This window comes from Echinops telfairi, unplaced genomic scaffold (assembly GCF_000313985.2).
Source record: "Echinops telfairi isolate 266 unplaced genomic scaffold, ASM31398v2 ScPeMD7_60;HRSCAF=208, whole genome shotgun sequence".
In the NCBI taxonomy this organism is placed as follows: domain Eukaryota; kingdom Metazoa; phylum Chordata; class Mammalia; order Afrosoricida; family Tenrecidae; genus Echinops; species Echinops telfairi.
The window spans coordinates 6758012-6768887 of record NW_022103958.1 but is presented as its reverse complement, the minus strand read 5'-3'; the positions used below and the strand labels follow the sequence as shown (position 1 = coordinate 6768887).

The following is a 10876-nucleotide window of genomic DNA, read 5'->3' as shown; positions in this document are numbered from 1 at the left end:
CACAGCGCCCAGGGGCGAGGCTGGAGGGGCTGGGACGGGCCGCGGCCCCCGGGGCCCCGGGGTCCCGAGGCTGGGTTGGCGGAGACTGAGTAGGAGGCCATGGCGGGGCGGAGCCGCGCGCGAATGGCCTTCCAGCGAGCCCAGGGACAGGGGCTGACGGACCGGAGTGGAGTCTCGAGGGGGCGTGCCCGTAGGCGGATAGGGGGCGTGTCCAAGGTAGGGGGTGGGGTCTGGCCGAGGGCCTCGCGTTCCCGGCCGGCTGCCAGGGTGGAGGGGGGGCGGCTGCAATGCTCGCGTTGAGCTAAGCGCAGGCGGACGCAGTCTGGAGCGCTAGCGGGTGTCGCCAGGCTTGCAGCGCGGAGCAAGAAGCGGAGCCCGCAGGTGAGAAGGGGTCCGGACGTAGAGTCAGTTCCTTCTCCCAGAGCCGATCTGCGCAGCTTTCTCGGAACAAGGGATCCGCTCGGGCCGTGGAGACAGCTGGTGGGTGAGAAGGAGCTTTGCGCCCCCCCCCGCCCCCCTGCTCCCCCGAGTTCTGACCCTCCAGCATCTGGCTCCGCCAAGAGCCCGCAGATCTTTCAGGTTCCAGTAATGGGTCTAGGTTGAGACTGGCGAACCCCGGGCTCGCGTTGTCCCTCCTCGCTCAGGCCCGGGACCCTCCGGCAGGGTTGGCAGAGGAGAGGCGGTGCAGCGCAGCCCCGGGTGCCCCGGCCCGTCTCGTCGCCGGCCCTGCTGCTTTCTGTGCGCAGAACGCGGCTGTGCCAAGCGAACTGGGGAACGAATGTGAGTGTACTGCCCTAAAGGACCCCCCCTCATTGCCCTGATGGGGCCCAAATCCCTAAGCTCTCCAATGCTGGAGAGCTCTGCCAAACTGGCCCCTTGGGTCTTAAGGTCGGAAACTCGGAGGGGCTTTCGGCTACCTCTGGGGGCTTTTTCTAGGAAGTCCAGGGCGGAAGCCAGTGGATAAGTTCTTATCAGAGCGAGTGGGGCGGGGAAGGGAAAACCCTGGTGAGCCTTGGGCCTGTCAAGGCCAGGGCCCCAGGTCCTTGCCACAGGCCAGGCTCAGTTCCTGGGGCTGAGGGGCCCGTGCCCAAAGATATGTGGGGGCAAGGACTCTGGGGCAGGCCATGTGTCAGGAACCCGGGCTTCGGGGGTCACACTGCCTCGGATTCCACTCCCCCCCTCCAAACTTCAGTTTCTTCATCGGTCAAACAAGGGTGGTGGCACTATCCAGCGACAGAGCAAGGGCAGGGACCTTCCTGGGGACCCACATAGTCCATGGCAGTCACTCTGGACTCCTGCCAGAGAAGGAGCCCGTTCTGAGGAGGGTGGGAGGCTGCTTGCGGCCCTTCTCCACGTGGGGAGGGCCAGCCAGAAACTGCCCCTGCCACCACTCAGAGGGTGGGGAATGTGTCACCTGAACCCAGGGGCGGCTGAGCTTTCTGTAATCTTACTGGAGGTTGGTGAAGGCTCACCTAGACAGACCGCAGATCACACCCCCCACACACACACACACACCTCTGCCCAGCTGCGTACCTGACACACAAGAAGGGGCCACAGAAAGAGGGGCACTGGAGCAGCCTAACAGTCAAGCTCCACTGAAGAGTACAACTCACATCCAGGGCTTGCAGCCAGGAAGGATCTCATGGGTCTGTCCAGCGTTGTGGGCTGGAATCCAGCAATTCTACCACATGCCCGGCTGAGGGTGGAAGTGACGGGCAGCTCAGGCACCTGTTGTCTGCCTTGAGTGGGACTGGGCACTGGAGGAAGGAGGCGGAGGGGGGCTGTACCCTGTGTCCTCTCGGGGAGATGAGCTGTACACTTTAGAACCAGCTGGAAAGTACCAGGAAGGGGTGCCTGGTGGAGGAGACTGTGTGTGTGTGTGTGTGTGTGTGTGTGTGTGTGTGTGTGTGTGTGTTCAGAAGAGGTCAGACACTGGAAGGACCTGGGCTGAGAAAAGAGAGCTTCCAGAAGCCAGACTTGAGTAGCACCCTCTGCCGGGACTCCCATGTGCCAGGTGGTCTTCGATGAGCTGGGGGACACTGACCCCTCTGGGAACATCTGTGTGTGATATTAGAGCCTGGCATGGCAGGGAGAAAAAGGGACTGGCCAGTGGTACCCTGAGTGGGGAGGAGAGGTTCTTATGGAATAGTGCGTATTGGGCACCCAGCAGGGAGGCTCTGCCCCTGAGTGATACCACACACTCAAGTCCACCCTCAAGTCCCTTCGCCACTGGGGAAGGCTGTCACCAGGTGGCTCTGTGCATGACGAGTGAAGGAAGGGCAGGAGGGGTCGGGAACACTTCTTGAAGGAGGCCCGGGGTCAAGGTGGGTTAGGCTTGGGTTGCCTGAGCTCAGCGGTTCAAAGCCCACTGGCTGCTCCTCCTGAGAGAGGTGGCACTGGCGGTGCCCGGAAAGATGTACAGGCGCAAAAAACCCACACAGTGTCTCGCCAAGTCAGAAGGGACTGGATAGCAGTGAGTGTGTGGCATTTGGGATGCGCCAGAAGGATTGAGGGAAGGCAGGGTTTCAGAGAGGGGCCACTGTCTTGGCAAAAGCCAGGAGGCCAGACTGCTCAGGTCGCCTTCCGGAAGAGCTGCTGGCTGCGAACTGGGACTGTGGGGATCGGGCGAGGACAGGTGCCCGGTGAGGTGTCTGTGGTCCACAGTGGGAGCCATTGAAGACTTTGGGCCAGGATCATGACAAAGCCAGGAGCACTGTAAGAGAGGCATTCTGCCCAAGATGTGCTGGGATGGGGGAGGGGGGGGGTGTCGATCCAGTGACCAAAGGAAGATACGCTTCACACCTCACGGCCGTCGAGTGGATTCTGACCATAGCGACCCTCTAAGACAGGCTGGAGCTGTCCACCCTGTGGATTGCCAACATTGTAACTCCTTACAGGAGGAGAAAACCTCATCGTTCTCTGAGGAACGACTGTTAAGTTTTGAACTGCTGATCTTGTGGTTGGTAGTCTAACACCTAAGCCCTACACCACCAGAGTTCCCACAGGAAGATAAATCAGTGGCTTTGGTGATGGGGAAGGAGGGAGGGGACTGGGTCTCTTTGGAGAGGTCCGAGACTGGGGGCTGGAGGAAACGGCCCTGTGGGTGGGGAGGCCTGGGGGCGGGGGCTGAAAAAGGCCAGAGGGAAGCCAGAGTGACACCCGAGAGGAATGGTCTAGTCAGTGTCTACTCTGTCTCCTGTTCCTGTATCCAGCCTGGGCACTGGCAAGCATTGTCAGCCGCCACCAAGTGGGCCCCTGGACTCACTAGGAGGACGGCAGCATTGGACTGCGGTGATTCCTAGCGTGTCCCTTGGCTGGTTTTCAGGTGGTACACCACCAGGCCTTTCTCCCTAGTGTGTATTCATCTGGGAGCGCTCCTGAACCTTGCTTAGCATTATAGCGATGCCCATGCCTCCACTGACAGGTGGCTCATGGCTGAGCATAAAGTGCATTGGCTGGGAACTGAGCACGGGGCTTCTGCACGCAAGGGGGTCAGGGATTCTATCATTGGAGGGCCACACAGAAGGGGCTAACAGCCGGAGATACCGTGGAGGGTTAGGGGTACTACAGAGTGGGAGGCTTATAGGGACGGTCTCCAACCAGGCCCCTGGCTTGGCCCATGAAAGGGGAGCCTCTGAGTCAGTGGGGGGATTGGGAACCAGTAGTGGGGCGGATTTCTGGGAAGACAGGCCTTGGGGAGGGAGGTTGAGGGGTCAGCCACGCGCACACATAGCCCACATGGGTCCGGGGAGGACTTCCTATTTGGCCCCGTGCCTCCCAGGCCCCTCTGAAGTTCCTGTAATGCAGTGGCAGCCCCTGTACTCCTCACTCCACTTTTGAGCTACCTTCTGGAAGCTCTTCCACCCCCTCCCATGTACTGGGGACACAATCCTTGTCCCCGCTGCCAGCCCCAGGATCAGGCCGCCCTCTGGCACCAGCCGGAGAAGACCAAGTCCAGGCACTCCTTTGGCTCTGGAGCTTCCAGGGCCAGCGGGTGCCCGTAGTTTTGGCTCAGCCTCAACCTCCCTCCCCCTGCTCCAAACCGTTATACCACTTCCTGCACCCCACAGGAAGTGTTGAGGGGGGTTACGGTTTAATCCGAAGGATCAAACGGTCAGAAGTCTACTCTGAGAGAAGTGGGAAGGGAGGGAAGAGGCCCAGGAGAGGCATTGCCTGCCCCTCTGGTGCCTTCCCCCACCCCCAGTGCCCTAACCTCAGCAGGAACTGCCCTGCCCACCGCTTCCCCTCCTTTGGCTCAGGCTCTGAGGAGCCAGGAGGGGAAACTCAGAGGTAAACAGAGCCCATTGGCAAGGGCTGCTCCCCTCCTCGCTGGCCTCCAGGCCAGCCTGAGCCCAGGCCACCAACCACAGAGCCAGCAGATGGCCTTTGGACGCAGCCAGCTGGCAGGGTCTCAGGGCTGCCTTGTTCCTGACTCATGCCCTGGGGTTCCCCCACATATAGCATGGCTTTGTGACTTTAGACAAGTTCTTTCTCTTGGGGGCATCTCTTCTTGCTCTGCCAAGGCCCCACTCATTACTCAGCCCTCAGGGGTTTCTGGGTCCTGGGCTCTATCTTATGTACAGTGGAGTCTGTGAGCATGTGTACACACACACACACACACACACACACACACACACACACACACGCACAGAGCTCCTCCCACCCTCTTCCTTGAGCTTACCCCGCTGTCCTGCCTGGGGCATCCCTTCTGCTGTCCACAGAGCAGTGGATGCCTCTGCATGGTGCAGGGGGGCGGGGAGGAGGGCAACTCCTGGCCCTGCCCATTCCTAGCTTCTGTGCCCCTCTCTGGGCCTCCATTTCCTAGTCTGTACATAACAGTGGGGACTTGGTCAGCGGGTGGCCTGAGGGACAGTGAGTGCTCCAGGCACGTGCTGCGTGGAGCCTCATCTCTGTGTCAAACACACTGAGGCTCAGTTTGTGGTCGCTCTTTTATTTCTGGCACCTGGCCCACCTTCCACGAGGGCAGCCGTCTGCCTCTCAGCCCCATGATAGCGTCAGAGTCTGGATCTGCACCCCAACGCTAGTCACTTCCGGCTCTGTGGTCCCAGCTTGGCCTCTCGGGGTGACTGGGTTTCTCCATCATGACTAAGTTTCCCGAGGAGGCAGTAGCTCTGATTCCCCCTCATTTCCCCAAACCTCATCCTCGCCCTCACCCTCCTTCCGTGGTGCGTGTTTACCCTGAGCATGTATGCATGTTCCCCTGTGGTGGCTGTTGTGGGTGTGTGGAATATCTTGGATTCTTGGCACCCAGCCTGACACCCAGCAGGCACTCAGGAAATGAGGGTTGAATGAATAAGTCTATCTCCTGGTGCGTGTGTGTGTCTCAGCAGGTCCCCAGCTCAGTGCCAGGCAATGGGGGACACTTTGGCAAGGGCTGGGACACAGGGTCTGGGCAGCTCTGCCTGCCCTACTCCGCAGCCCAGATCTGGGGAACCCAGTGGATGGCTTGTTTGCATCCTGGCCTTTTGCCCCTGAGAGGGGAACCACCGACTTCCTCTGGGCCCCATGTGTGAGGGGCTGCTCTGTCCTTTAGTGAACCCTGAGTCGGTCTTTAGTGAACCCTGAGTCAGCCAGAAAAGGAACCTGCAGTCAGCAGTCATGTGCAGCAAGTGCTCCAGCCCTGTGGAGTTCTGGCTCAGGGTGAGGGGTGGGGAGGGGAAGAGGAGGGGTAGAGACCCTCCAGACAGCCCCTCCTCAGCATCAGCCTTAGTGAAGACCACTTGGGGGGCACCCTGGGAAGCACCTCCATGCTCCCCTTCTGACTACCTCCTCCAGCTTCCCCTGACATGCTGAGGCTGGGCTGGGCCGGGCCGGCGTCCTTTAATAATCTGGGCTTTTATTCATGGAGCAAATGCAGAGAGGTGACAGGGTGCAGGAGGCTGGGCACCAGGAAGCCAGACTTCCAATCCCGCCCCTGCTGTGATGCCAAGGAGTGGCCTTGGCCAAGGCGGTGACACTCTGGCTGGTTTTCTTTCTCTTTGGGTAGCTAGAGTTCCAGAAACCTGTCTGGGTGCAAGAGAGCAGGAAGGAACCCCACAAAGGGGCGTTCTGTAGGTGAGTGCCCGACCTCTGGACTCAAGCTACCTAGGGAGCCTCGCCTCCTGTCTCTCCAGCCACATGGGACCTTGGACCATGCCCTATCCCACCTGCACCAGCGCCAGAACCTCTGGTATGGAGATGCGCACCGTCCTGGCCTCTTAGGGTTACGGCAGAGTTCTATGAGTTCATTTATGTAGAGTATTTAAGGCAGCGCCTAGCCCATGAGCCCAAACCAGACCCATTGCTTGGAGAACTGACTTTAACTCCATGACCCTGTAAGACAGAGTCTAAGGGCCCTGGAGGGTTACCAAGGTGTCGACTACTGTTTCCCTAAGAGTGACACCCCCCTGCTGGGGGGTGCTGGAACGATACACCCAAAATAAAAACAAACCCAAACTAACTGACATCATGTCGAGGCTGACTCATCGTGAGCCCACGGGACTGAGTAGAACAGCCCCTGTGAGTTCCCAAGAAGTCAGGATGGGCCGCCATTTGTGATTCTGTGGCGAGCCTCTTCCCTCGGATGCTGAACTTGCTGCTCTGGCGTTTTTAAGTGAGACGCTGTGGACGGCGTGGGCCCTTCCACTGCATTGACAGCCGGGGAGGAAGACCGGGTGGGCAGGGCTGGCAGAGCTGCCCAGACTCCTAGAGGTCAGGAAGTGGGTCCATCAATGGAGAGGTGCAGCGCACCGCGGGATGCTAGACCAGAATCCTGAAGATCCCTGCCTTCGCTTTATGCCCTCCCCTTTTCTGACTCCTCCGCCACCAAGAGCCTGTAATACCCGCCGCCTTCCGGGACAGTGCAGGTGCCGGTCCAGACTGCGCCACCAAGTGAATGCCGCTGGAAAGCGATTCGCCCGGCGTGTTTGGTCTTCCAGGGTTCACGAAGTGCGAAGTGCGCAGCCGAGCTATGCGGGCGTTTGCAATGTCCTGGGGCACAAGAAGTGCATACACGCTGTGAGAAAAGGAGCGGGCGCGCAGTGCAGCGTTGCCACACACCTTTTGCACGGAGCTTCTCCTCCGTGCCTTTTCCTGCTCACGCATAAAGAACACACAATAAAGCTATAAACAGCTTACTGCAAGCACTTAACATCTATTTAAGTTAAGTTAACATCTTAACATCTATTAACATCCCCACCTGGCCTCCAGAGCCGATGGGGATGTTGGGTGGTGGTGGTGGTGAGGACATCTTAGAGGTAAAGGTATAGGTTTGCTGGCGGGTCTGCCCTCGGTGCTAGGGAGCTGCCTGCAGCCAGGCCAGGCCTCCCCGGTGGGACGCAGGAGTCAGATAGGAAGGAAAGAGAACCCAGCCCCCATCCATAGAGGCCACACTCTGAGGCAATGGGGGATAGGGGCAGGGGTTGGAAAACTTTCCCACAGTAGTTGAAATCAAAGGGCTGATGAACTTTTCTAAGTCTCGTCTGGAAAATCGTAATCTTTATAATAATCATAAGGGAGGTTGCAGTGATGTTGGAGTTTTAGAGGGAATCCTGTTCTCCGGAATTTGGAACCCAGTGAACAGAAGAGGTTGTTTGGAGAACGTGGCGCTAGGTCCGGGGGCCCAAAGGGTTTGCTAATCCGCTGCCCTGAAATTGGCAGAGTTACACCCGCCCAGTGGCAGGCGGCACTAGGCAGAGGAAGGGCTCCCTGCAGACTCAGGTGGAAGGGCTCAGGTGGGACGCTCCTGCAGGGAAGCCAGACTCCTGGGGATGGGGGTGGGGGGGTGGGGGTGGGGCGGGAGCCTAGCTGAGCATGCTCCTGATCTCCCAGACCGACCAATCTGAAGAGCCGCTCAGGGTGGAGGTGTGACTGTGAGGCGGGGAGGTGGAGCCAGGCCAGAAGCTTACCTGGTGGAAACTCCTGGACAAGTGTCCCAGGGGGAATATGTGTTCCTGCTCATAGGAGGCCTTTTGAATGGTGCCTGGGAGCCCTGGTGGTGCCATGGGATGAACGTTGCACCATTAACACAAAGATAGCAGTTCAAACCCGTCAGCTACTCCTTGGGAGGAAGAAGAGGCTGAATGCGCCCTTAACGATTTAAAGACGTGGAAACCCACGGGGTCATTGGGAGTCGAAAGCCATGGCAGGTTTTTGGCATGTCGTAGGCCAAACCAAACTCCCTGCCATTAAGTCGATGCCCACTCATAGCGACCTGATAGGGCAGGGGGTGGGGGTGGGGGGAGCTGCCCCTGTGATTTTCTGAGACTGTAACTCTTTAAGGAGTAGAAAGCTCCTGGGGGCTGGTGGTTTTGAACTGCCGACCTTGTGGATCGAAGCCCAATGTGTAACCATTACACCACCATGCTGTCGGCACTCAATACATATTCACTTGTTGGGACTGCCTTGGTGGATTTTGGGGGATCCTCTGAGAGATGAAATATTAGAATGCTGATGTTATGGTACCTGTGCAGCCACCGTCATTTATGAAATGAAATAGAAGTGGGATGGGGAGGGGTGAGGCGAAATGATTCCTCTGTGACCCTGCAGCATGAGGGGCCGGCCCATTCTTCCTCATGAGGGCAGCTCACTGCCCTGACTCCTGCCCTATCTAAGCATACAGTAGAGGTGAAACTGGGGCGCAAGAGGGTGTGTCTGCAAGGGTACTAGCAATCCCAGGCTTATCTGAATGCCCCTTTGATGGCAGGGCGGGGCAACAGGTTGGTCTCTGGCTAGGAGATAGTGCCAACTGTAGCACAGTGCCATGGTTCTCAGGCTTTTGAACATGTCCAAGGGCCATGGGGAGCCAGCTGCCAGCTGGGCCACTGGGCTTGTGCTTGGCTCCAGTGTCAGCAAGACCACAGGTGGGCCAGCCTCACGATGCAGGAGCCATTTGCCAGGGGGCAGGTTTCTTAACCTCTCTGAGTCTTCCTTTCCGGGTCTGTGAAATACCGAAGGACAGCCAGACTGCTCCCCGGGTGAAAATGCTTAGGGCCAGGCCTGCCTTGGCATGGGCCCCCCATCAAGGCCAGAGGTGTTGAGTATGCTGATAAGAAAGGCTGCCCTGGTCACTCATTCCCTTGGGGAAATAGCAGGGAGCCTTCCACCCCCCCAAAGCTGAGATCCCTCATCTGGAGCAAAGTGGTCGCCCCCCCCCCCCCCCAGGGCTGTTTGGCGGGGAGGGGGGTGATCAGCAGGTCCTAGGGGGTCAGCAGGAAGATGAGGGCTCTGTGGGAGTTTTAGCTCCCAATCTGACCATCTGTTGTTGCAGAGATGGGGCAAAGTTTGGAAGTGGTCTCTAAGTCACAGGATCTTGGTGCCCCACTCGGCTCTGTTGTTCATTGACTCAACCTCCCTACCCAGCCTGATCCTCTCAACAGCATCAAGCCTTTGTTTGAACACCTCAAGGCTCAGGGAGCTCACTACCTTTCACCCCTAGACAGATCTGCCCCTAAAAAGCACGGTGGTGAATTTGAACAAACTCACCCTTCCTACCTGCCCCTTACTGGTTCTGATCATGCTCCCTGGGACCACATGCATTGCAGATACTCCCTGGGGGGAGGGTGGGGGGAGAGGGACACTCTCTCCCAGCAGGCCAATGATGCTGACGTAGGAACGAGGCCTTTGCCAACTTCTTAAAACACACACACACACACACACACACACACACACACACACACAACAGACCTCCTACCCCACACACGTACTCTCCATCTGAACCAAATGGTCACTTAAAGCAACAAAGCAGCAACAAAACTCTTTCTTTTTAATTATCACCGTCTTTGTGGGAAATGTTGGAGGATAGAAAATGTAAAGAAGGAAATAACTAGTCAGAGCTCACCACTGTGAGTAGTTTGATATTTTTGTGTTAAACACACACACACACACACACACACACACACACACACACAAAAACCCCTATAAACCACTTCCTGGGCTGCTGCCTTTTGCTTAACATGTCCCAGGCAGGCTTTTTCCGTGTCGTGAAATATTCCCTTACCGCCCTCCAGCACGTTGGACCACCCACCTCCTGTAGGTGTCCCCTTCTGTGGCCCTGAGAGGCCCTTTAAATGTTTCATTCGTGTGCCCATTGCCCTGGTGACCACCTCGGTCATCCGGGTATCTGGTATTGAATGCTAATGATCTCAGGGGGTCAGTTCCTTGAAGTGGTTTCCAGTCATTTAAACTCCAAATCCAAGGACCGGATGGTCATGGAAAAACCCTCCCCTGCCCTCTACCCACCAGGCCAGATCTCCCCCGTGTGCAGCGGCTGTCCCACTGGGAGGGAGGGCTCAGCAAAGCCTGGGAAGGAGGTGGGCAGACTCCAGAGGGGACAGAGCCGAGGCCAACAGATGGATAGAGATGGGTAGCTCTGTCTCTTCAATTACTGTCTGATGTCTGACCCTCGTGGATTCTCTCCAGGAGCCCATGGCTTCATTAACTAATTATGGGATCTCGTTACTATTTAATAACCACCCTCCTCCTCCCCTACTCCCTCCGCCTGACTGGAAACCCGGGAATGGGAAGAGCAGGGTGTGGGAGGCGGGTCTCGGATGGGCAGCGTTCTCAGGCTCTGGCAGCCATCAAAGCCCCCTGGAATCTTGGTCAAAGCGCAGACCCCTGAACAAGCGCCCTCCCCCCCCGCCCCCCTAGAGTTGGCTCTGGGTTCCCAGGAAAGCCACTGCCACCCTGGGACCACGCTTGGAGAATCACTGAACCCGTGGACTGGGGTGGGGGGTGTGGAGGGCTGGATTTCAGCTCCTGGTGCTGCTGCAAGTCGGCATTTTGTCTATTTAAGAAAAAAAACATCTATCTGTGACACCTGAGGAGCCCAGTGGTCTAGTGGGATCTCTCTCTCTCTCTCTCTCTCTCTCTCTCT

The 10876-nt window shown here is 57.9% G+C and overlaps 1 long non-coding RNA gene across 1 annotated transcript in view; it reads left to right on the top strand.

Moving 5' to 3' along the window:
• Positions 1–298: 298 nt before the first annotated feature.
• The window catches only part of LOC123521782, a 28720-nt gene continuing 18142 nt past the window's right edge, over positions 299–10876 (top strand). The window contains exon 1 of the long non-coding RNA XR_006680131.1: positions 299–381. This is a non-coding gene — a long non-coding RNA (uncharacterized LOC123521782). The remainder of the gene's footprint in view (positions 382–10876) is intronic.